The 24,123-nt window shown below is 39.1% G+C and overlaps 1 long non-coding RNA gene across 1 annotated transcript in view; it reads left to right on the plus strand.

Moving 5' to 3' along the window:
- The window catches only part of LOC144603527 (uncharacterized), a 53,388-nt gene extending 29,731 nt beyond the window's left edge, over nucleotides 1–23,657 (plus strand). The window contains exon 3 of the long non-coding RNA XR_013548633.1: nucleotides 23,554–23,657. This is a non-coding gene — a long non-coding RNA (uncharacterized LOC144603527). The remainder of the gene's footprint in view (nucleotides 1–23,553) is intronic.
- The last annotated feature ends 466 nt before the right edge of the window (nucleotides 23,658–24,123 follow it).

Below are 24,123 nucleotides of genomic sequence, written 5' to 3' on the forward strand. Positions count from 1 at the left end.
AGCCCATTTGCCATGAACTTGTCCATTTTGCAGTTTGTTGCTATCCTTCTGGCCTTATGCTGTTTTCCTCATCATTTATAACCTTTTTAGCAATTTTCATCTGTAAATTTTGTACTGTTTGTCAAAGACCAGTTCATCATTACACCTCATAAACAATAGTGGTCCCATCACTAACTCCTGGAAGATGTCTTTCCAAACCTTCCATCAATATGAGAAAATATTATCATTAATGTTGGTACCTTAATCAATCTTCTGTTCATGTTGTAATTTCTCTTAATTTTCATGCATTAATGTGGCTGCCAAAACTATATTGTGCTACTTATCAAATTCCTTTGGAAGATTCATACTGGGTGAACTACACTAATCAAAGATAGACACAAAACTCAGCGAGTCCGGTAGCATCTCTGGAGAACATGGATGTGACATTTCAGTAGGTACTCTTCTTCAGACCCAACCTGAAATGTCACCTATCCATGTTCTCCAGAGATGCTGCCTGTCCCGCTGAGTTACTCCACCATTTTGTGTCTATCTTTGATATAAACCAGCATCTGCATTTCCTTTTTACTACCCAAATCAACTCATTAATTCAATAATTGTGTTAATTGTATTAACTGTATTAATTCAATCCCTGCTACCTTTCATTCATTGGCCTATAGTTTGCCAAGTGCCTAAAATTGTAAAACATCAAAGAAAAGAAGGGGAAAAATATATTAAAACCCAGATTAAATATAACTCCAAGGCAATAGTGCTTTGTATTATACTCCCTTCATTTTATGTCATTCTAAAATTGAGACCGCTCGAGTTACAGCGCAGAAGCACACAACTGAGTTTTAAAAATATATAGTTAATAGTGGTCATCAAGTTAGCTTGTATTAAATTCTAGAACAAATAAGGTGTGCCTCTACAGATCCTCTGATCCCTGAACATTTATAAGTGATTTACAAGTGGCAGCCAATCATCGTAAACCATTTATAATGACTCAATGTTTTGGCATCGAGCAGATTATGTGTCCCGGGACACTCTCCCACCAACACTATTCTACCTGAATTGTGTTGCTACTTGGAACCATTCCATTCTCGGCAGGGGCCTGTGACTATAACCACTGGCTTTTGGCATGTGAAGAAAGGAGTCCTAATATTTTCCATCCAGATTAATTTAATTTGATCCTTCACTTGCATCATCTTGACCCAACAAAAATAAATATTATATCTCCAACATTGATATTTCTTCACCTGTCTTCCAAATACTTATATTTATTTATCCAATGTAAATGAAGGAATAGTGTGCATTTCACAGTTGAAACTACAAAGCTCCTGTGAATACTTTTTCCTTTTGGAGGCTTATGGTCAGGATCACCATTGAGTTGTCAACTTTTGCTTGTTTTCTAGGTTGACATGTACTGCATATTCATAGGTGAACTGTGAATCTTGATAATGTTGATCGACTAAGCCTGATCACCCAAGTTGTGTTTGCATTTTTGTTTGCTCAGTTCAGCAAACTGCAACCAGCTTTTGACTCTAAATAAAGTCTTTGTCAATGATTAAACAAGACCCAGAATGAACCCTGCATATTTATCATTGGTGTTTGGTCTCCAAGCATAGCAGAGAGAGTTTTTTTAGATAGTTAATTAATTGCAAAGTCATACAGGCATAATTTGTTGATTTTTCTGTCCTGCCAGTCTGTGGTGTTAATGTTTGGGTGTGGTTGATTGTTCTTGGCATAGTATGATTTAGCTGTTACATTTAATGTGTTGTGATATTTAACTTGGTTCATGTTGATATTTTCAGTGTGAGATTTTCATTATTGGTACATGTAATAAGTCAGAATCCTTAAACGTATATCATTAGAAGAGCAACGAAATACAAAACTAATCGTTGCAGGACTGGAAACATATAGCATTTCAATCTGCAACCATTACATTCTTGTTTCTAGCATGTGAGTACAACTCTTATTAGATGTTTCATTGGAGTCAAGGGGGAGTTGCTTCACTTCGGTTATGTGGGTTCTGATGTGGGTGATAATGCCTATGTGGTACCTATGGACTCTTCCACTGGTGGGCATAAAGTGCCTAATGGGATAAGGTTTTGTGAGAGACTAAAAAGCTTCTTCAGTCATGTCTGCTTGCCCTCCATGACTCCATAAGGGACTCCTTCTGAATAGGTGCTTGGTGTTTTATCTGAATGCTCCTACGAGTGTTCACGGACTCCCATGAATTGGTGAGGATGTTGCAACTTTTTTTAAAATGGGGCTTTGATAATAAAGTTGTATGAAATGTTCTTTTGTAATTTATTTTCTTTCACATTTTCTGTCTTAGTATGTCTTGCTGAAGGATCTTTGGGGTGGGGGCGGGGGGGGGGGTGACAGGGGGGGTGGGAGGAGGTGAGAATGGCTGTATTGAAAGGCACATAGTTGTTGTGGCCTCCCAGGTTATTGAGAACTCTGATGTGAGCCTGTTGGCTTGGGAGAGAATGCTGATTTTTGGTTCACTTCTCTGCAAATCGGTTTGGATGATTTTAAAGAGGTGGTGTTTCTACCTCCGGTGACTACTATAGATAGTTCAAATCTCTGAAGCATACAGTAGAATTGGGGTAACTGGTGTCCAAGCTTGGTTTGAGTCTTGCAAACCTCTTGACAATATTACAAAAGCAGAGAAGTTGTGTTTTTTGGCTGGTTGAAACTTGACACCAAGTTTGAATGTTGTTCTGTATTAGTGACAACAATTGCATATTTTAAATAGTCATCAAGTCTTGTGAAATGACCTGATGCGGTATCCCCAATAGATTTGCAGTCTGTGTGAATACCTCTCTAATGTCTGTACCCCAGTATTTAGATATACCAACCAGCATAGCTCATGTGCTGCCTCTGACACCTATCCATTGGGGTTGTAGGTTTTGCTCATTCCAACCCTTTGGGTCAGATAGTCCTAACCAAGTCAATATCCCCTGCTCGCTGGACAAGAGCTACTCATCAATCCCAGGCCAGCCAGCTAAAAAGCAAAGATGCTCTATTATCTTTGCTAAAAAGCTCCTTACAAGTTTCATGTGCTTGTTTCTCTTATAGTGCCATAAGTAATCTGAGTTTGGTTTAGCCAAAGGCTTGCATCGTTTCATGGAACAGTACAGCGCAGTACAGGTCCTCTAGTGCCAAACATGATGTCGACACTAACTCTTCTCTGGCTGCACGTAATCCCTCCATTCCCTGCATATCCTTGCGCCTATCCAATAGTCTGTTAAATACCACTATTGTATTTGTCTCCACCACCACTCCTGGCAGCGCATTCCAGGCACTCACCACCTTCTGTGTGTAAAAAAGACTTGCCCCACACATATTCCTTAAACTTTGTCCCTCTCACCTTAAAGCTATGCCCTCTAGTATTTGATATTTCCATCTTGGGATATAGCTTTTTGACTGTCCGATCTGTGGCTCTCATAATTTTATATATTTCTATCAGGTCTCCCCTCACCTCTAGTGTTCTGGGTATACAGTTAGTTGGTATATTTGCACAATACACCACCAAATCAATAAAAGAAAAGGTGAAGGCAAATAATAGTATAATAAAAAGACAAGTAGGCTGCATTTAAATGTAGATGGAAGCACACCAACTATTGAAAAGGTTAAGCGTACAGGAGATACGAGGCAAGAAAATGGGGCAAAATGGTGGCTCAAGTGCAGACAGTTCACATTAGCAGCCTTGAGGTGTTCAATGCAGTATGTAAGTCATTCATGGAAGCAATGGAAATGTTTTTTTGGCTGATAATATACTCAGTTGAATCATGTTGAAGAACAGCAAAAACTCTGAATGCTGTTGATTGTAATCATGTATAGTCTTTTCTTTGACTGGATAGCACACAACTAAAGATTTTCACTGTACATGTGACAATAATAATAAACTAAACTGAAGATTGACAAGGCAATCGGATTAAGCAGCAAACACTGATTCCCAGTCAGTCAATGGTCAACAAATCCCAGTGCAAACATTTGAAAATTTATGGTAGAGTTGGCTGGAGTCAAATTTTCATGAGACTGGATTTGTTGTACACATGTCCAGCAAGATTGGACAAGAAGAATCAACAGTATCTCAATGTAAATAAATATAAGGGCCTACATTCCTACACTGAGTTAAAATACAGAATCACATTCCCACTGAAAATCTTTTAGTTCACAATGGCCACGATTATCCAGGGTCTTGATCACCAACTATGTAACTGAGACATCACAGTTAAAGCAGAATAAAATCTACATATTTTTAAGTTTCTTAAGCATTTCCATCACCACAATGTAAAACTTAAACAATTCAAGTACCTTTTTACACAGGCAGATTGTTTATCGTGATCTGAATATAGACATTAATAGGCTGCAATCACTTAAAGAAAAAGTTGATGCTATCATGAAAGACAAAAGATCAGAAATGTAGCTTAGATTGTTTCTGGGAATAATTCATTATTCCAGATTCTTACTAAGTTCAACCAAAATACTTACACCACTGCAGTAACTCAAAGAAGAACAGGAAATAGAAGTGGACCAAAGCACAACAAGAAACATGATCTTTGAAAACGGGTCTGAGTGGCAACTCTCTGGTGCACTACAATATAACAAGGACATTGAGGTTTGTAAGTGAAGCATCAAATTATCAAGCATGATGACCACGATAAATCATTTGGATCATTAACAGTTATTATCACTCAGAGCCGAAAATTGATGACTTCAATCATTGCAACTTCAAGGATGCAGGGATAGATGCTTTTGCTATCTCACTGTGGTCATATGATCGAGTACTGGTCTTGAAACAATAGTTAATTATTGATGTAGAAACAAGGAACTGCAGATGCTGGTTAATAAACAAAAGGCCACAAAGTGTGAGAGTAATTCAGGAAGTCAGGCAGCATCTCTGGAGAACATGGATAGGTGAGATCCATCTTCAGGCGTTTTATTCTGATTAAAATTCTGATGTTGGCACTGAAAGCACAATTTTCACATTAAGTGATAGTCACAGCTACAGAACTGCTCAGGTGACAGAGTAAGATATGTCCCGAAACATACCAATGAACATACTCTGAGCTTAGACCACTTTGGAAAAATGTCCAAATACTACAGAAATATTGAATTGGCCACACCCAAGCTTTGAGCTCAGCACCTTTAAAGAACATTTCCCAATTGGCTTAGTTAGTAGCAGGCTTGTGGCACATCTAGAGCACAAAGCACACAGTTTAATTGCATCACTCAAAATTATTAGATTGCTTTACAAGAGCATTACAGGTTATTCCCAGTCAAATTGAATTATCACTGTTTCGCTTTAACCAACATTTTTATAAATACATCCAGTGGGCGTTCCTTTCACTGAGTTAGCCTTGTATGGCCCCAAGTAAATTGTGTTCAAATGATACTCTAACCTTTCCTCTGTCTGTATAAAACACATTTAAATTCCGTAGTGTTTAGATGTCTTCTTTATTGTGCACTATTTGAAGAAATAATTTCCCAATCTACTCAATGTGCACTCATTCACATTTGAAGGATGTTTTTTCAGTTAGTTATATTGCCATCCACAATACTTGCAACATCTAACTGACCTTGGCTGTACTTTTCCTGTTCTGTTTTTTGTCTCATGCTTCACTGCACATACTTCCTTCTGTTTGCCGTCCAGCACTTTTAACCTGGCTTTGGATAGTTTGGCAACTTTGCATTTCTGACTACACTTTATTAGAGTTAACCCTCTCTTGCACTGCAGCTATCCCTCAGGCTCGATTCCCGGATTCCACAAATAATACTATCTCTAGTGAATTAGTACTCAAAATCCCTGAAATTACTGTCTGGAAACAGTTAATTGAGTAAATATTAAACGATTCTCTCAGCTCCTGGTTTTGAGGAAAGAGTTGGTCACAGTCAATAGTTTCATTTCTATGCATGTTGTAACATTCTTATAATGCATTCTCCAAAATATATTTTGAGGACTTCATAGGATCATAAGTGATAAGAGCAGAATTAGGCCATTCGGCCCATCAAGTCTACTACACCATTCAATCATGGAACTTCGTGATAAGATACAATTTTCTCACCTTTTCGAGCAATGAAATGTCATAACACAACCATCAAATTTATTCTGGAAAAAAAGAAACAATATTCTGGAATAACTCAACGGATCAGGCAGTACCTCTGGAGAACATGGATAGGCTCTGTTTCTGATTGGGATCCTTCCTCAGACTGACTGTGGTGGAGGAGAAAGCAGGAAGAAAGATGGGAGCAGGATAAAAACTGGCATGATAGGTGAGTTGGAGGGGAGGGGGGGAGGGGGGGGGCTTTGAGAGACAGATGGTTGGACAAAGACCAAGAGACGAAAAGACAAAAAAGTGTGAGATAAGGATAGAAGAGTGAATTGTGAAGCCAGAGGAAGGAATACAGGTGGAAGGGAACAGGTAAAGGGGGAAGGAAAGAAATGGGTGCAAATCCACATGTGGCACAGGCAAGGGGGGGGAAGGGAGGCTGTTTGTGGATTAGTTACCTAATATTGGACAATTTGATGTTTATGCCATTAGGTTGTAAGCTACCCGAACAGAATATAAGTTGCTGTTATATTTATTCTGACTTATCTAAACTCTCTCAATTTCTTAGACATGCTACTTGCCTGATTATTGTCTAGAACCCAGAAGATTAAAACTGATTTTTAAAATTGCACATATAGATTTTTTTTAAAATCACAGCACATTAATTTGCGTTAGATTTTAGCATATGTATGTAGGATAGAATTATAATCTAGAGACTAGAAAATTGATTCTGCTTCACTGAACCTAGCAGCATTTTGTAAACCAGCGTATACAGTTCTTTGTGTCGGCATTTTGTGATGCCAATGGAATAGAAATGCTCTGACTGAAGCTCCCATCGAAGGCACGGGCTTAATGGAACCGCAAATAATTTCTAGCTTAACAATAAAGGTTATGATTTTCCAGACATTCAGGAAGCCCATCACTTTAGTTCCAATTGAACTAAAGCAATTCTAGATCTATATAACAAGTTTACAGCAGCTGAAAATACCAGGTTGTTTGTGTGGTAGACACAAAATGCTGGAGTAACTCAGCAGGTTGTTTGTGTGAATCAATAAAATCTGAAATGTAGAATCCTATTTACAAATGCAATACGTCCATTGCATATTGCAAAAATATACTAAATCTATAATGGCACCTCTCACTTGACAATTTCAAACTGATTATCTGTAATGGTTTATAATAATTTCATTTGTGTAGAGGGAAAGTATTTTTCGCTGCTTCAAATCTTTTCTTTGTTTGTACTTTTGTACATTTAAGAACAAAGCTAAAAGACCCAACATAGATGCTGATGCAATTTTCAGTGCTGACCTGGCTATGGTATTATATGGTTGTTGCCTGCCTGTGTTTGTTTAGTTGGTTCATGCAGGTGTTGGCTCATGGGCTATTAAATTGATAGCATACTATGTAGTTTTGTCTGCACTCCCAAATTTTCTGTGACCCAGACATCACTTGTCTGCTGCCATAGTTACTAGAACAACCTTTTGCAGAACGAATCATGTGGACTTTGGAACAGTTGATTCTGTCATTGTTCAGTAAAGAATGCTTGCTCCAGGTCTTGTTCTAAATGTGTTCAAAATAGTGTTGAGCTGTGTGTAATTACATTGGAACTGTATTGACAGTGGTATGAATCTTAATGAGTGACTTGTGGCAGTAGTTACCTTGTCACAAGTCCACTTTTTGAGAGGGGAGATTTGTAGAATTGGAGTGTAAATTTTTGACAGGGTTGATGAATGTCATTTAAAATTGAATGCTGGTGAGGTTGGTGGAGGTAATGGTGTGGGGGTGGATGAAACTAGTCTGACTTGGAGGATGAATGAACCTGGGATGCTCTTTCTGATGGGTTGAAGTTCACCCAATTACTTCCATTCATAAGTGTTTAAAACCAACTCTCATTTCCACTATCATAAAAGCGGTGGGAGTTTTGCCATTAAGCAAGCGTTCAGTTATCATGTGTCCTTTTGTTTATGCAGGTCAATCTAACTAATGTATGGGTCCCTGATCATGCCCTCCTGTCCCCATCCAACCCCTGCCTCATCTTGTTAGGAACAAATTTTATTTATATATGATATCTTTCACAACCATGAAAGTCAATGCAACACCTCTTTTAACATGTATTTATTATTCAAACATAGCAAAGATGCAGAACGTTGCATGAACATAAATGAGTTGGGTTGGGCCGCATTTGGAATATTGTGTCATTTTGGTCTGCCCGTTGTAGGAAAGATGTGGAGGCTTTAAGAGGGTGCAGAAGAGATTTACCAAGATGTCACCTGGATTACAGGGTATTAGATTTTAGAAGAGGTTGAACAGACTTGGAGAGTTTTCTCTGAAACATTAGAGACCGAGGGGAGACCTGATAAATGTTTATAAAATTGAGAGGCATGCAGGATAGATAGTCAGAATCTTTCTCCAAGGATGGAAATGTCAAATACTGGAAGGCATAGCTTTAAAGTCAGATGAGATTTATGAAGCTATTTTTTCTACACAGAGTAGCGGGTGCCTATAATACACAGGGTGATGGTGAAAATGGATATAATTGTATTATAATGGATATGTGTTTGATGCTTTTAGAGAGGCACACGAATATGTAGGAATGGGAGAGTAATGGATCCTGCGCAGTTGAAGGGATTCGTGTAATTTGGCATCATGTTCGGTACAGGCTTGTAAGCCTTATTTCCTTATGTTCTTATGCTGTACTCTTCTATGTTCAATGAGTTTTGTAATCAGAGACTCAGTTCTGATGATGGAGAGATCAGACACTGCAGATGCTGGAATCTGGAGCAAACAATAAAGTGCTGGAAGATCTCAGTGGGACAGGTAGCATCTGTGGAAGTAGTGCGATGGTCATTATTTTGGGTTGAGGCCCTACATCAGGAATTATGCAGGATCTTGGCCCAAAATGTCAACCATCCCTTGGCCTCCACCGATGGTTCTTAACCCATTGAGTTCTTTTGAGCAGTTTGTTTTATGTTTCAGCTCTGACAATCTATATACTAAAACTTTTGTTTGTTTGTTTGTTTGTTTGTTCCTGAACTACAGCCAAAACGGTACATGATAGCATGACAGTTTTAGGCCCACCTTACTCACCGTCATCCCTTTGGTGCTAATGGAAGAAGTTTAATTGAAATCGGTGTTATATATTTAAAGTTATTCACATTTTAAAGTTTAAATCTATCTCCTAGGGAGGGAGGGGGGAGGGAGGGGGGGAGGGAGGGAGGGAGTGAGGTGGAGGGAGGGGGAGGAGGGAGGATAAAGGGGGTTGGATAAAGGGGGTTGAGGGGATGGGGTGGGGTTGAGGGGATGGGGTGGGGGGGAGGGAGGGAAGCGGGGAGGTGGAGAGGATGGAGGTGGGAGGGAGGGGGAGGATGGTAGGAGGGGAGAGGGGAGGGGGGGGAGGAGAGAGTGCTGCACCAATGCAGGAGAGGTTTGGGCCCAACGGGTCCACTTGGTCTAGTAATTGAATAAAATTGAGGTTTTTCATAAGTGCAGGCAGCAATTTCTTTGTTGGACTTGGCATGGAATTCAAAGATGGTACAAAACTAGCTAGGATTCCCCAGCTTCCTCTTGAGTATTGCACCAGATTTGACCTGGTGATCATTGAGGATTGCTGCCTATGCTGTCCACCAACCTGCCTTTCTCAGTGCACCGCTGCACTCTTGAGTTTGGCAGCACCGAGGCCTTGGATGATGTTGTATAGATGTAGCCCACAACCAATGGCCTGATAAAAGCCAATGGCCTTGGTAAAAGCCAAGCTGAGAAAGAAGCTTTTTTCAATATTTTAAGTAGTTTTAGTAGTTTTTATTAAACTTTATTTCTTCTGTTAACACACCGACAAATCGTTAAACAAAATTATTTTATGTTGGTTATTTATCCTCTCTATTCCACTTGCTGAGAATTGCCATGTAAAGAATGGAGTGGCCAGTCCAGCATTGGGTCTAATCTGGTATTGTCAGACATGCTTGTCAAGCATTATGCTTGTGAAACCCAGCAAGACTGGCACCACCGCTAAGTCCTGAATCTGCAGCAGATCCATGGAAATATGGGACGCCTTTGTACAAATAGATGAATTATAGCAGTTTCAAAGGGAACTGCCTGCCACTGCAAAGAAGCTTCAGCTCACTAGTTTTTAAAAATATTTCTAAATGCCATTGTAACCCATCAAAACTGTCATTGTTTCTCTAAGTTGGAGATGGGATTTTCCGTCTGACAAAGGTTTTGAGAGAGGTTTTGTGGATGGGGCTTGTTTTGGCTGGGCCATTACATTCTTCTAAATTCTTTTGCCATTCAGGGCCACTTGTCTCAAGGACGGTCTGGCCTGATGAGGAGGTAAGCTCAAGGAAGGAATGAGGAGTGATGAATGGGGTCCCACTCAGGGGAATATTAGAACAATGGACTGGCTGAGAATTTTTTTACAACCATCTGAAGCCATTTATCAATTTATCCAAAAGAGGCATCTTGCTCAGTAGCACATTAAAGTGTCAGGCGCAATTATATAGTCAAACCTCAAGAATGTCTGAATTGGTTGAATGGTTGAAAGAGAGGCTGTTGTAATTGTGGGAATGAGGGAAGTGCTGAGGTGGATGCCCCTGGTCTGATCATCTGAATCACTTTGTAAACTTGACACAATGTAGTCAAGTTTGCTGATACATAAAAGGGATCAGGCAGTGCAAACATGAGCAAATGATATTACATAAGATCATAAGACAGAGGAGCAGAATTAGGCTGTTTGTGACGGTTCCAGTGCATTCTCATTGAACCTGCAGGAAGCTTCCGAGGATTTTTATTGCAGAGCTTCAGTGTTCTGCTCTAACAGAATTAGATACATGTATTCCTGAAATCAAAGGTTCCTGAAATCAAGAGTTTGCTTTACTTCTGGAGTGTCATGATAACTCAATGCAGTTATAACAAATGCAGATCAGAAAGATTTTGGATTTATTTTCTTGAACAGCACTCAGTTACTTTCATCCTAAGTAACAGGCAAGACCTACGCAAGGACATTAAGTAAAAATAGATTTTGGTTCAAGTTGATCAGTTTTGTATTGAATTATCCTTCCAACTCCCACTGTCTAAACCACGCATGCAGAATAGCTTTTAAAACGAGATTAGGGTGCTCCCACTAACCTCGGAACCCCGAGGCTCTGCAATGAAGAATAATCTAGGTTTCCTACTTTAATTATGAAGCAACCTCTGGTAGATATTGCGTAAGAGTTTGTGGTTAACGGAGGACATTTTCAGATTTTGCTGCAATTCTAGTAATCAAATAATGGCAAAATTTAGATATTTAGTTCCAGACAGAAATGTTTAAAAAATGAGGTAAATTTACAGGCATGAGTAAAATTGTAGAAGTAACTTTGACTTAAAAAAACTAGTAATCTCGTCTCACCCTTCGTTCATCCTCTCATTCCCTCCTCTCTCATTCCCCCATTTCTCATCCCTCCTCTCTCATTCTCTCATCCCCCCTCCCTTTTTTATTATTTCATTCCCCCCTGTCTTTTTTCCAAACCAGGCATCCAGAACGCCATCTGTATCTGTGTGTGAGAGAGCCAGTGTATGAGGGATGGGGCAGGGTGGCATTTGACTTTGATGGTGTGACATGAGAAGGTGCCTTGTTCCTCTCAGGGATCAGTTCAGAGGAAGAGTAAGAAAATATGAAAGAAAGAGAATTGGTCTAATTTTGTGGCCAGTGGCAATTGGCCAGAGCCATTACAGTTCTACAAACATAAAAACATTTTGTTGCCTCTTGCACTGAAATTCCTGTCAGCCAATGAAAAATCAGCCCCTTTTATTAGACATCTGGGATCCATGTGAACAGGGCAAGCAATTGTGTGCATCGTAAATCAATTGGATTGAAGACGTATTCATTGGAGCAGAACCCGAGTCTTCAATGTTAATGTCAAATTCAGAAAGTGAATTTGAGGGGTAGGGAAATGCTGGATTGAAAGGTAGATAAGAGACAGAAAAAGTTTAATGATTTATTTATTCCTTAAAATCTCCAATGTAAAAACTGCATAATTCCTCCTTCATTCAAATAGATTTTCAGCGGCTGAGAGTACTTATTCACAGTAACTAAAACTTATCACCTCATCGACGATCACTTACTGTGAAGTGAAAGGCCCTAAACTTTCCCGCTGTGTTTTATGAGTGTATATATCAGTAAGGTACAGCACCTTCACCCAATTCCATGCATGCTGCTGTATTCACGAGTTTATCAAGGAGATCCAAACTCAGACAGCATTTCCCAAATTTTACTGCTTGTGCAAAGTCACTGGAAGTTGCTGTACATATGCACATTAATCTGCATGAATGGATTGAAACTTACTGTTGAAAGTGGTTATAAAATATGGTTTATGTTGTGTATCTTTTGTTTGAATTTTTTTGAATGAGAGATGGTACATTTATTTGTAAGGCTTAAAACAGTGACTTGTGACAACAGTGACAAATTCAGTGATCCTGACTTTCAATATGTTTGTGTTTCCCCTGTTTCCCCACCCTTTTATCCCATTCTACTCATATCCCTCTCTCCTGGCCTTACATTTCATAACTCATCTGGCACATTGTCTCCATTTCACTTCTAGCTTTTGTCATTTAAAGGTTTCAAAGTCTTTCATTGTCACGTACCAATTAAGGTACAGTGATATGCGAATTACCATACAGCCAAAAAAAAAAAAAGCAACAAGACACACAACTACATAAAAGTTAACATAAACATCCACCACAGCGGATTCCCCACATTCTTCACTGGCAAAAAAAGTCCAATCTACTTCCTCTTTATTCTCCTGCGATCGGGGCAGTCGCACCATCCGTCAAGGCGATCGAAGGACCTGCATCCGGTGATCGAAGCTCCCGCGTCGGGACGATCAAAACTCCCGTGTCGGGGCGGTCGAAGCTCTTGCGGCTTGGAGTTCCCGAAGTCGGTGTCTGACCAGAGACCGCAGGCTCCATGATGTTAAGTCCGCAAGGACCTACAGTTGGAGCTCCGAGGTCGATCCCTGTCGATCCTTTACATGAAAATGTGCTTTGTCGTTTAATCCCAAATGGCCCTGGTATTGTTTGAGGTGATGTCCTTTTGATATGTGTTCTTTGGAACTGATGGAAGTTGCTTCTCTGCATCTACCTAGTTAAATGATTTTGCACACCTTGTTTCAATGACCATTCATTTCTATACTGAAGGAATGCAAACCTCGTTTTTACTACCATCCCATGATTCTGAGGATACTGGTTGAAACATGGGAATCTGCATTCAATGGCACCTTCCTGAAAGTCAGTGCCCAAAGTGAATGGAGTCCAATCAAGACTTTGTACAAATATTACACAGTCCCAAAACGAAATAGCTATCCAGGGCTTGAGTGTTTCGAGTAAAATAAGACCTGGATTTATGCAAATCCACTGCCCCTGGAACCTGCTGAATGATAAATGCTGGTGAATTTGCCACTCCTTTCCAATGTTCATCTCTACTCAAGTCCAGCCAGAGCAAGCACAAGGGCAGTGGCTCCAGAGACCTGTATGGAAATTCTGGTCCTGTAGATTAGATAGGAAAATAAACATTTGGTTAGTCGTTTATGTCATACCTTTTCACTTTATTTCAATATTTTTACTGTTTAGTGCTGTAATAATTTTTATTTTCAAATATATAAAGCAATCAAAGATCATTGAAATGATGTGAAGATCAGAAACATTTGAAAGCTATTGCAAGGTCTTCCAGGTTTTCTGAGGAGTTGAGGCTCTGCCCCTGCCTTTCCTCTTGGCAAAGGCTATCAGTGTCTTCAGGGAGTGGAGCTTTGGCGGTCTGCCCCATGAAGCCTTTTTACCACTGAGGTCTTGCTCGGCAAGTTAGGCAGCATCTGTTTCTCTTTCCACAGGTGCTGCCTGACCTGCTGAATGTTTCCAGCATTTAATGATTTTATTACGTGAGAAAACAAGTGTGTTTTAAATTGTAAAAAGGGGGATGGGTGGAGATCAAAAGAAATGTTGCTAATAGGGTGGAGAACATGGCTACCCAGGTGACACAATGCTTTGAGAATGAGGGCAGTGAGAGAGGAAAGTAAGAATAAGAAAATCAAAAGAATATGCTAGACCTGTGTTGTGCCTTTTGCAGTTTCAGCATATTCTTTTTGTTGCACGCTCTCTGTCTCTCCCTCTCTGCAACTTAAAAGTCCCTTGCTTTCTCACTTCTCCAGTTCCTATGAAGGATCATATACTAAAAACGTTAACTGTTTCCTGTTCTACATAATGCTGCCTGATCTGCTGGATAGTTCCACTACTTACTGTTTTTATTTCAGTTAATTACTTCTTCGTTTGACATTTCTAATTCCTGGAGATAAAGACAACGATTACTCCCATTCTCTGCATGACAAAAGATTTTGAAAAAAAACCTTTTCATTTTAAGTAAATCAAGGACATGAAGTTAATATTGAAGCATGTCATCAAATAATTTGGCAGTTGCCTTGCTGCAAGTGAGTTAAGTTATTTTCATCAATGGGAGATCAGTAGCCATTTATACTACAGTCTGGTGCTATAGACAATAGACAATAGGTGCAGGAGTAGGCCATTCAGCCCTTCGAGCCAGCACCGCCATTCATTGCGATCATGGCTGATCACTCTCAATCAGTACCCCGTTCCTGCCTTCTCCCCATACCCCCTCACACCGCTATCCTTAAGAGCTCTATCCAGCTCTCTCTTGAAAGCATCCAACGAACTGGCCTCCACTGCCTTCTGAGGCAGAGAATTCCACACCTTCACCACTCTCTGACTGAAAAAGTTCTTCCTCATCTCTGTTCTAAATGGCCTACCCCTTATTCTTAAACTGTGGCCCCTTGTTCTGGACTCCCCCAACATTGGGAACATGTTTCCTGCCTCTAATGTGTCCAATCCCCTAATTATCTTATATGTTTCAATAAGATCCCCCCTCATCCTTCTAAATTCCAGTGTATACAAGCCTAATTGCTCCAGCCTTTCAACATACGACAGTCCCGCCATTCCGGGAATTAACCTAGTGAACCTACGCTGCACGCCCTCAATAGCAAGAATATCCTTCCTCAAATTTGGAGACCAAAACTGCACACAGTACTCCAGGTGCGGTCTCACCAGGGCCCGGTACAACTGTAGAAGGACCTCTTTGCTCCTATGTAGAAGGACCTAACTGAATCATCACTCAGTCCTGTATGAAAATGGTTAGTGTGCACGTCTTTTTAAATTCATCCCAGGCAAAGTATGTTCTGCTGCAATTCCAATCCAAAGATGTACAGGTATGTAGGTTAATTGGCGGGTAAAATGTAAAAATTGTCCCTAGTGGGTGTAGGATAGTGTTAATGTATGGGGATCACTGGGCGGCACGGACTTGGAGGGCCGAAAAAGGCCTGTTTCCGGCTGTATATATATGATATGATATGATGATAATCAACCTGCATTCTGACCAGCAAATGATTGGGTGCGTTGAAGCACTGGCAGTCACCACTTACTTCCAGAAGTTGATACAGGAGTCAGTCATTCACGTCCTATACCTCTATTCCTACAAGTACTAATCAATTTCAGATCAGGTTTTACATTAGAACATATATTTAACATTTGCCTTTAATCTAGCTAAACTACAACCTGTATGGACATAGAAATGTACAATTGTACATTTTGAATATTGTAGAAGAGCTGAGTTTACAGGAGGCTCTGAAAAGTACTGACAGGAAAAAAGTAATTGTGCAATGAATAGAGATAATATCATCGTGGGAACTGAGTATTGGAACAGTTATTGAACCTGATTATAAGACAGAAATAAACATTGTTGAAAATGAAATGAGCAGAGCATCTACATTCTTCTCATCCTAACTGCATTTATTAATTTACTCTCTCACACTGTTGGGTGAAATGGGAGATTAGGCAAACTAACTTTCTTGCGTCTATCTGTTTCAATGGGGTTTTTAGTGTTGATTAAACCTGTACATTCCACAATTATGTAAGTCCAGCAAAGCAACTCTTAATCACCCATTGTTATGTTTTTTAAATTACAGAAATTAAAACAGCGAGCACAGTTAAAACCATGGAATATTGTATGAATTCCCATTCTTACTAATCCCATACACTAATAAAATTTACTGCTGTCCAGTTAAATATTTAAATGAAATCTTGTTATGTTAGTTGTTTGTCCCAATGTAATTTATAACAATTCCTCTTCATGGAATTGAGTCCCCTTAGTCTGGGCATTTGTATAAGATTGGTTAAAAACCACCATAGATATCTCTACAGTCTGCCATAGTTGCTTTGAGCAACCAGTGAGTAGTGCAGATTCATTTGATGTAATTTCTGTATTTCCCTCCTGTTGGCACATTACAATTTATTTTGCAACATGACTGGAAAATAATGATTCTTCTTACCAAGCCTATTAATAGGTAAAACAAACTCAAGGAGAAATTCACTATCTCATTAGTGTAGAAGAGAATCTAAAATTCTATTTCTTAAATTTGAATCCATTGAGTGTTCCTATTTTATCATCCCCCAGAACAATCGCAATTTTAAAATGCCCCTTTAAAAATATTTTTTACTTAACAAAGATTGGGTGGTATTCCTGGCTATATGAGAAATGCCACAGGGCAAGCGCAAATAAAATGCTAGATGACATTCAAAGAATATATTTAAAAAACTCTGGAGATATGAGACTGCAGATGTTGGAATCCTGAATGTAAAACAAACTGCTGGAGAAACTCAGCAAGCCAGGCAGCATCTGTGGAGGGAAATGGACAATGTTTCAGGTTGGGGTTCTGAGCACTTGTAATTGATGCAAAATGTTGTTTGTCCGTAAGAAAACTCTAAATAGTTATGGAACAGCTTTGCATGGAACATTTTGTAAAGTGTCAGCTTCAAGAATAATGGCTTTAGGCATTGACCCCAAGAACTGAGCTCCAGAAGTTGGCTTCTGTCAAAAGGAAAAAGTATCGGGTCCAACAATTTTGCTAGATGCATTTGAAACCATTCGGAGTTGCCTTTAATAATGTGTGTCTGTCACCCACTTTGAACATGATAACCCTAGTCTGGCAGCAGCAAAGTTTGTATGCTATCAAAAATTCAATGCAACTGTATATAGGTTTCATCACAATAAAACATGTGCAGACCTTAATTGTATTAAAAGCAAAAGTATTACTATTGCCCAAGCCTTTTATGTCAGTTTGCAAGACTGTATTGTGCTGAAACAGTCATATTGTTTCCTTATGAGTAACATTATAGTGATCAAACGCAGTGATCCTGACCTTTTTCCCTTCCTCAACAGGAAATCTAAATTTTAGTGATCATGAAAGCAGTAGTGAAATGTAATACAGATTTGGTTAGCTTGCTTCCATTCAAGTAATATTAAATATGAAGGTCTGATAAAATGTTGCTAACCGCATATAGCTGCACAGTAATATCCAATTGAAGACATACTTTTTCGGCTACAATGAACTGAAACTTGGATTGTTTTTGTTGGAATGTCGGAGGTTACAGGGAGACCTGATAAAAATATGTAAAATTATGAGAGGCTTAGGAAGAGTAGACAGAACCTTTTCCAGGGTGGAAAAATCAAATAAAAGAGTGCATAGCTTTAAAGTGAGAGGGGCAAAGCTTAAAAGAGAGGAGCAAGCTTTTTCACACAGAGGGTGGTGAGTGCCCGGAACTTTTGGATAGGTATGTGGACGGGAAGGGAATGGAGAGTTATGGATTATGTGCTGGTAGATAAGAGATAAGAGATGGCCTTGGCATCATGTTCGGCATAGACATTGTAGGCTAAGTGCCTGTTCTTGGGGTGTACTGTTCTATGTTCCATGAAAATATTATGAGAGAGATTTAAGTAGACAGATTCTGTAGGTATACAAAAAACATCAACATCTAGAAAGCTATGTTGAAGATTGTATTGTGCAGTGGGAAGAGCACCAAAGCAGGAAGAATGTATTATTTTTGTTTGTGCCTCCCAGGTAGGGCTTATCATTGACAGACCAGCTTCCTTCTGCCGGACTGCCCAGCCATTGGATACTAACCAGAATTGCTTCAATCATTGATCATTTTGCAAGTGGAGTTAAACCATTCAGGAGAAATGTCATGGAGAAGGAAAAGTGAGAACACAATCATTTTGATTTTTTCTTTTTTCTTTTTGGGGATTTTTTTTTTACAGCATTCTGAAGAAAGTTTATTTTCTTAGTAGTTCATTTTTTTGGAACTGAAAGGAAACATTCCACCAAGGTATAAAATTCATTATATTTCACTAAAATAGTTCCTGAATGCTTGCTGTTAAACTAAAAGTAACTAAAAAGTATGGTTAAAGAGAAAAGCACCAAGCAAGACCAAGCACCTTGCTGGGTATCTGAATGCTTTTGAAACAAAAATGATCTGGCATTGGGTTAAACAGAAGCAGACATTTATCCTTAAAGTATTTTCAGAAGTACAGGTAATTCTTCTACAACGTGTGTTTCCATAATGCAAATTGGATATAATGTGTTTGATGAATTGGGGAATACAATTTGTATTATGCCTGCTGTATTGGTTGTAACCTGATTTCGATCAGGATCTAGACAATAGACAATAGGTGCAGGAGTAGGCCATTCAGCCCTTCGAGCCAGCACCGCCATTCAATGCGATTATGGCTGATCACTCCCAATCAGTACCCCGTTCCTGCCTTCTCCCCATACCCCCTCACTCCGCTATCCTTAAGAGCTCTATCCAGCTCTCTCTTGAAAGCATCCAGCTAACTGGCCTCCACTACCTTCTGAGGCAGAGAATTCCACACCTTCACCACTCTCTGACTGAAAAAGTTCTTCCTTATCTCCGTTCTAAATGGCCTACCCCTTATTCTTAAACTGTGGCCCCTTGTTCTGGACTCCCCCAAGATTGGGAACATGTTTCCTGCCTCTAATGTGTCCAATCCCCTAATTATCTTATATGTTTCAATAAGATCCCCCCTCATCCTTCTAAATTCCAGTGTATACAAGCCCAATCGCTCCAGCCTTTCAACATACGACAGTCCCGCCATTCCGGGAATTAACCTAGTGAACCTACGCTGCACACCCTCCATAGCAAGAATATCCTTCCTCAAATTTGGAGACCAAAACTGCACACAGTACTCCAGGTGCGGTCTCACCAGGGCCCGGTACAACTGTAGAAGGACCTCTTTGCTCCTATACTCAACTCCTCTTGTTATGAAGGCCAACATTCCATTGGCTTTCTTCACTGCCTGCTGTACCTGCATGCTTCCTTTCATTGACTGATGCACTAGGACACCCAGATCTCGTTGAACTTCCCCTCCTCCTACCTTGACACCATTCAGATAATAATCTGCCTTTCTATTCTTACTTCCAAAGTGAATAACCTCACACTTATCTACATTAAACAGCATCTGCCATGTATCCGCCCACTCACACAACCTGTCCAAGTCACCCTGCAGCCTTATTGCATCTTCCTCACAATTCACACAACCCCCCAGCTTAGTATCATCTGCAAATTTGCTAATGGTACTTTTAATCCCTTCGTCTAAGTTATTAATGTATATCGTAAATAGCTGGGGTCCCAGCACCGAACCTTGCGGTACCCCACTGGTCACTCACTGCCTGCCATTCCGAAAGGGACCCATTTATCCCCACTCTTTGCTTTCTGTCTGTCAACCAATTTTCTATCCATGTCAGTACCCTACCCCCAATACCATGTGCCCTAATTTTGCCCACTAATCTCCTATGTGGGACATTGTCGAAGGCTTTCTGAAAGTCGAGGTACACCACATCCACTGACTCTCCCCTGTCAATTTTCCTAGTTACATCCTCAAAAAATTCCAGTAGATTTGTCAAGCATGATTTCCCCTTCGTAAATCCATGCTGACTCGGAATGATCCTGTTACTGCTATCCAAATGCTCAGCAATTTCGTCTTTTATAATTGACTCCAGCATCTCCCCCACCACTGATGTCAGACTAACTGGTCTATAATTACCCGTTTTCTCTCTCCCTCCTTTCTTAAAAAGTGGGATAACATTTGCTATCCTCCAATCCACAGGAACTGATCCTGAATCTATAGAACATTGAAAAATGATCTCCAATGCTTCCACTATTTCTAGAGCCACCTCCTTACGTACCCTGGGATGCAGACCATCAGGCCCTGGCGATTTATCAGCCTTCAGTCCCATCAGTCTACCCAAAACCATTTCCTGCCTAATGTGGATTTCCTTCAGTTCCTCCATCACCCTAGGTTCTCCGGCCCCTAGAACATTTGGGAGATTGTGTGTATCTTCCTCAGTGAAGACAGATCCAAAGTAAATCTGGAAATTGACAAGCAGAATAGAGAGCAGCTTTGGAAAAAACAATCTTGGGAAAATATGTTCCCAAGTAAACTCTCCACGGTAATCAAATGCCATTGTTTCTTAAGAACACAGACTGTCAGTTTCACCGCAGCAGGCCAGTGAGATTCACAAGCTTGTGCTTTTATTAATACAAAATGCTGGAGTAACTCAGCTGGACAGGCAGCATCTCTGGAGAGAAGGAATGGGTGATGTTTTGAAGAGTCTGAAGAAGGGTCTTGACCCGAAACGTCACCCATTCCATCTCTCCAGAGATGCTGCCTGTCCGCTGAGTTACTCCAGCATTTTCTGTCTACCTTCAATTTAAACCAGCATCTACAGTTCTTTCCTTTTATTGATACTTGTACAATGAAATGCTGTTGAACAATGTAATGTACATCTTTAGTGTTTTTCACTCACAGTACCAAAAATAAGCTTATAGATATTAAAAAGACCTCTATTTTTGAAAATTCTGCAGAAAAAAAACACTTTTTGTTATTGCAAGTCTGAAATTGTCTAACCGCTAACTCCTTTTCCCCATTAACTCATTTGCTTCTCTAATACGAGGTTTCTTTGGTAGGCAACTATTTTGTTACGGCAAGCTTTCCTGCCATGTCCAGCAGAGACCTAGTTACAATATTCACTATAAGACTGAAGTGCCATTGATGAAACTGTTCACTCCAACTGAAAATGGGGGAAGATTTGAATGTGTATATTTCAAGTTTTTCACTTTTTCAAGTCCAGTACTTACAGTGAAGAAATCATATAAGAGACTTGTCAAGTCTCAGCATCTTTACATTCTAGAATAACAGAGTAATTAATGAGAATATAATATTAACAGTAAACAAAGCTGATGGATGGAAGTTTGTTCTTATGTTTCCAAATGTCTCCATTGGCTTTATTTATCTGTATTTAGTGGACTTGAACATGTTTTTCCTCAGTGATGAAATTGCATTTTCTGCAGTTCATAAGTCCAAGGTGGGTGAAGAATAGGATGGTATATTCCAGAGCATAACAGCAAATAACATCAGTTTTGACACAAAATAAAGCTAGATATGGTATTATTATATTCTGTAATAAACTATGAATTGTTCCAACCTTTGTGTAGATCACCTATTGAAATGTATTTTATATCTCCCAAATAACATTGTCCATCATTATCTTTGATAATGTTGATTTACAACTTTTAGTGCATCAATATTTACAGGTGACAATGTTAAGTATAAGATAAATGTTCAAAGCATATACAGTGTATGTGATTAATACAGGTAATTTTCCAGTTGCAGCTTGGCAACCTTCTGCTTTGGATAGCAACTGATAGAACGCCAGTTCTTCCTTGTCGAAGAGTATGTAATGATAGATGGGATACTTAAGGCACGGTGATGATTTTCAAAATGCAATATTTTTATGAAATATGATATAAGTTAAATTCCAAGTTCTTATATAAGAAATGATTGAACATTTTGGTAGGCGGATACTCATGAGAAGAAAAAGCATGGATTTGTAAGAAGTAAAGTATGTCTGACAAATTTGGTTGATTTAATTTTTTTTAAATTTGAAATAACTTGATAAATAAGGAAATTTGTATGTTTGCAATTTATATGGACATTGAGAAAGCTTTTGATAAGCACTCTTACACAAGAGTCTGAGTAAAGATCAATGTTTGGAACTGTGTCTCTTGTCCCTTCTTCCTTCCTTACTGCTTCCCAGTAGTTTTGGGAGAAATCAGTTTAAATATGGAAGAAGTAGGGAAATAGGGACAGGGGAAATGTGAAAAGAAGTGATGAAAATAACTAAAGAGAGAAGAAATAATGTGGCAGTTGGTAGAAATATAAAGAAAGATTAAAAGCATGAAAATGAGACATGCAGCTGGGCACTGTGAAGTGACAGAATTAAGATCAACATCATGGAAATTGTGATTCTTTAGTTATATTTCCTTCTCAATGCTATGCTGACAATGTGGATACTTTCCCAGTGAAGAAAGTAATTAAGAAACAAGATACTGCCGATGATGTAAGCTCGAGCAAACACAAACTGTTGAAGCAACCCAGCAGGTCGGGCAGCATCTGTCGAGGGAAACGGACAGACAACCTTTTGGCATGGGACCCTTTTTAAAGTTGATTAAGGATGGGTGCAGCCTGGTAGAGCATAAGAAGAGATGACAGTTTTTTTAATTTTGAAGGAAAAATAGAAAGAAAGAGGGAAATGCTGAAGTGCAAAAACAAATTAAAATATGCAATTGCTTAATGCACCAGGTTTCTAGAATATTATAATGAAACTGATAGAGATGGAAAGTATTCTTTGTGGTAATTGAGGAAGAAAAAATCAGTACTGATTCTGGCATAGGCAGGAAAAAATTCTAACCAAATTATATTTTTGAGGGAAATGGTGTGGACTAGACAGAAAAGAATTAAATGATTAACACTTAATTAAATGGACTCTGGGTGGTTACGGTTTAGCATTTATGTTTTTAATGCATTTACCTGGTTCAAAATTCACTTGTGTCCTTATTTTATGTACAGTGAATTTGCTTTTTTTAGTTGTATTTTAGAATGTTTAATATACAATTATATTATTTCCAGCTTATTGACGGTGAGACTTTATAATTTTTATAAATGTAATTTGTAATGTAACTGCACAACTGTTTGGATTTTAAAATGGTTTTAAAATTACGATTGATTTCAATGCAGCAAAATCTGTGCTTGTTGAAATGACTGACCTGGAAGTGCAAAGGCATGTAACTCGATTCAGAAGATGAGAAATCAGATTTAGTTGCATGCTCTGAGCAGGAAGTGAATGTTATATTGAAAAGAATTTGTAGTGAAATGTGGCTTCCAGCAGATGGCAATGCTATAAAAAAGCAAGGCCTCAATGCTAATGATTTGCTTATATTATGACAAAATGAATGGAGGGAAGGCAAATAGCTGTTACAGTTCAAATTATGCATTGTACAATAAGGTGAAAGTGGTGTTACTTCATTTGCAGGTACAGATCAAACAATTTTTTTTGGACTGGTTGTGTCACATCATTTTGACCAGCAGTGAAGTTGGCAAAAGTTTGGAACAAAACATGTGATCTGGGTTTGACAAGGAATGACAGACAGATCCTGTCCCCACCCACCAACCGAAAGCAACATTTAGAGTTCTTTTGGCATATTGTTGCATTTAAAATACAGTATAATATTCTTACAAACGGCTCAAGTATTGACTTATCTCAGACATTTTACTGTATTTTCTCAGGATCTTTTTGTGATGATTTTGCTATTTGATGAACTAGGAGACTGACCTGTAGAACTTGGGGCAGGAATTTCAAAACGGTTGCTCCTAGCAAACTTGGTGTAGAGGTGAGAATAACAGATGTCTGTCACACTTGCATGCATTTTGTGTTAATGATTAAATATGAATTTCTATTCTGTTTAAATATTGATCTGCAGATATTGTTAAAGTTTATTTGTGGACTTTATAAGAATGTTTCTCTCATTAACCACTGTATTTGCATGATAGATGGGAATTTCCATGAGCTAATAATTGACACAGATAATTTGTACCATTGTAGAACTTTAGACACTGAGCTGCATTTCGTCTACACATAGGCCTGAGACCTACTCAGTGGTCTCAGTGAATGGCAAAGGGTCGAACTTATGCAAAGATTCTCTGCAAATTTTATTTAAATTAAACCTTTTGTGTAATGATATGAATGACTGAATATCTGATTGAAAAGGTTAGATATGAATGATTTAAATGTTCCTCTCAGGTGGTCCAAAAGGCCCAGTTCTACTTGCGTTATTGTACTCCCTTGTCTTCTAGCAG

This window comes from Rhinoraja longicauda, chromosome 20, assembly GCF_053455715.1.
Source record: "Rhinoraja longicauda isolate Sanriku21f chromosome 20, sRhiLon1.1, whole genome shotgun sequence".
Classification (NCBI taxonomy): Eukaryota; Metazoa; Chordata; class Chondrichthyes; order Rajiformes; family Arhynchobatidae; genus Rhinoraja; species Rhinoraja longicauda.